We start from the raw sequence: 3,715 nt of genomic DNA, 5'->3' as shown, positions 1-3,715 counted from the left end.
GCCCATCTAAAGGTGACAACAGCAACAAGCAGCACAGACACACATTCACACAGTCATCAGCAGAAACACTAAAAACATTAGTCTTGTAAAATAACAGTATGTTTACCAGAATATATTTTAATATAGACATTAAATATACAGAATGTTTCTACTATTTTGTCTACCCCATGTATTTCAATAAATGTAGATACATATTAATAAAACACAATATATATATATGACTTTCCCATGTTTTTGATCACAAACAATTCACTTTGTAATTGAAATATTTTCCTGTTGCCTTTATATTTTCCACCATATATCATATACAGATAATCTAAAATGTATATCTGGAAATTTAAAAAAGTTATGTAATGTTTCCTGATATATATCTGATATATCATAATTAGTGGTAAAAATGATTTGTATATGATTCCATGATTGTAAAAATATTTTGTAAAATAATGAAATAATAAACCCTCATAAAAACTCATACAATGTTTTTCACAATATAAAATATATTTAGAACACTAAATACAGTTTGAATCATACAAACAATATATCTATTTATCACCATATAATATTTACAATATATTTACTATAAATCAAACATGTTAAAATCATATACCACACAAATAAACAACAGTAAGAAACAAATAACACAGATTCACTGATATTACGAAATACTTGAAATTTGTAACATTAATTCTGCGTTTGAATTTGAAAATTTAGATCATCTCTGGAGAATCGTGCTCGTCTCTTAAATTCACTTTGATTTACTGGAGATTTAAAAAGTCAACTGATTAACAGAAAAATCCTCCACAATCATTCATCCAGAATTTCCTCAATGTAAGTTTGATTAAACAGCAGCTGATGAGAACACAGGGCAGAGTTACAACATCGACCCTGAGTTTATCTCATTACTTTAAGGTTTTAGGATGACCAAGAAAATGATCGACACCAAACTTAATGACCTCTACAATAAAACAACAGAAGGAAAATTTATGTTTAATCTTACATAGAGTTCAGTTCCAGAGCCAAAGATGAGGTGTCTGTTGGATCCTACCACAAAGAAACACACAGAGAAAAACCTGTCTGCTGCTGAATGAGTCAGCTGAGACCAAATTATGAACCAGGAAGCTCGATGATGTGTTTTTTAATGTTCACATGCAGTCTACACTGTTTAAAGATATTATAGAGATGATTCAAATCAGCTTTATGGGCATGAATGTATCAACAGTATTGCCAAAGCTATATATAAATTAGATAAGGACAATTAATTTCATACATTTCATTAATAAGGAACTAAAACAGTAAAGGATGATCACATCATCCTTCAACGGACAGTCAGGACTGCAGAAAAGATCATCACTGCCAACCTGCCTTCCATTCAGGACTTATACATTTCCAGAGTCAGGAAACAGGCAGGAAACATCACTGCAGATCCATCTCACCCCGGACACAACCTGTTCCAGCTTCTCCCCTCTGGTAGGCGCTACAGAGCACTGTACACCAAAACCAACAGACACAGAAGCAGTTTCTTCCCACAAGCCATCTCTCTGATGAACAGCTGATTTCTGACTCACAGTGCAATAACCCAGTAACTCTGTCTCTAATCAGCCACCTGTATACTGGTTACTGGATTATTTATTCATCATTCTCTATTGCACACTGATCAAACTGTTATATTGTCATATTGTATATACTGTTTACCAAACCCACCTACCTCAAGTACATAACACCTGCACATAATACTCATTCATTCCAGTATCCTTTGCTGTATGCTGCATTGCACTGTGTACATGTGTACATGTATGTATGTATGTGTACCTGTATATCACATCCACCTCTGACAAGTCGCTTTGGATAAAAGTGTCTGCCAAATGAGTTAATGTAATGTAGTGTGTAATGCAATTAAATCGAAAAAATAAGTGTATTGTATTATCATGATTTGTCACGCTTTGCTGTGTCTTCAGGCAGGAACAGGTTTTTGGACCCAAACGCAGGACACAGAGGCAGAACAGGTACAGTTTCTGAGTACTTATTAAAGGCAACAAAACTTATGGCAGCGTCCAAAATTCAACAAAGGTAGTCCGCAAACAAGAGTAATCCAAAACGAGCAAGAAAAATACTAAGTCCATGGAACAGAAAGCAAAGTCCAAAACAATCCAGCAGGTCATACTCCACAAGCAATAGGGATCAGGAACAGATAGGTAACAGGCAGACACAGGCAAGAATACACACATTTAAACACTGGCTAACGAGGAGGGCGGGAGCACAAACGGGTGATACTAATAATGACAGCAGACGACACAGGCAGGCAGAGAGACAGCAGGGGAAAACAGACAGACGCTAACAGGTTGCAAAACACAAGGCAAGAATCTAACTGCAGCACAAAACACAGAACAGAGAAGACAGACCAAGTAATTGAGAAACACAGGCAACTCCACAAGACAGAACAGACTAAGATAACTGAACAGAACAGAACAATATAACACAGAATAATCATAAACAAATTTACGACTAATCAGGCAGATATTACAATAAACACAAAGAAACCAAGCATGAAACAAACACTGGATAATAACAGATTAAGACAGGAACTAAGGCAGGCACAGATCAAAACCAAACTAGACAGGAAACAGACCAAACAGCTCTAAAGGCACAGCGTTGACTACAAACTAATACAGATGGACTGCAACATAACAGGGAAAACAGACTGAAACAAGAAAACACAGAACTAGGAACTAAGACACAGAACTAAAATGCAGGGCTAAATTTAAGATACAAGACAGACAAAGTACAAAGTGAGCTAAACAGAACCTGCAAGTGAACAATGAAATAAAGAAGGCTAAACAGAGAACACAGGACAAGGAAGAAAAGCCCAAACCAACTGTAACACAGAACGGGGTAGGAACAGAGACAGGACCAACCAGGAAACTGGACAACACTAAACATGGAACAGAACAGAAATGAGGAAAATACCAAAACACCCTAATCACTAACTGACAGATAATAACCAGATAAATAATAACCAGAATAAATAACAGATAACGAACTGATCATAAGTAAACACAGAACAAACTCAACAGACAGATGACAGGACTAAAATGCCGACACAAAATCAACCTTAGAATCAAGAACCAAAACCCAGAAACAGAGAAACAAGAATCAAGATACAGAACACAGAAAACCTCCGGACAGGATTGTGACATGATTTCTGTTGTGTTATAATTAATATAATTATACTGGAAATAGATAAATGGAAATTAATTGCAGGTCAGTTATAACTGACATAGATATGAATACACCCCTCACATTTTTGTAAATATTTGATTATATCTTTTCATGTGACAACACTGAAAAAATGACACTTTGCTCCAATGTAAATTAGTGAGTGTGCAGCTTGTATAACAGTGTAAATTTGCTGTCCCCTCAAAATAACACATCACACAGCCATTAATGTCTAAACCGCTGGAAACAATTACACCCCTGAGTGAAAATGTCCAAACTGGGCCCCAAAGAATCCATGTTTTGTGTGGCCACCATTATTTTCCAGCACTGCCTTAACCCTCATGGGCATAGAGTTCACCAGAGCTTCACAGTTTACATTACATTACATTTATTCATTTAGCTGACGCTTTTATCTAAAGCGACCTACAATTGCTATACATGTCAGAGATCCCAATAGTACACAGCATTGTATGAGATCTTTCTCAGAAGGAATGGATCATTT

Source organism: Micropterus salmoides, unplaced genomic scaffold (genome assembly GCF_014851395.1).
Source record: "Micropterus salmoides isolate LMB-PRFRI ecotype aquatic unplaced genomic scaffold, ASM1485139v1 Ms_hic_scaffold_14, whole genome shotgun sequence".
NCBI classification, from domain to species: Eukaryota; Metazoa; Chordata; class Actinopteri; order Centrarchiformes; family Centrarchidae; genus Micropterus; species Micropterus salmoides.
The sequence above is the reverse complement of the archived record's forward strand: the minus strand, read 5'-3'. Positions refer to the sequence as shown.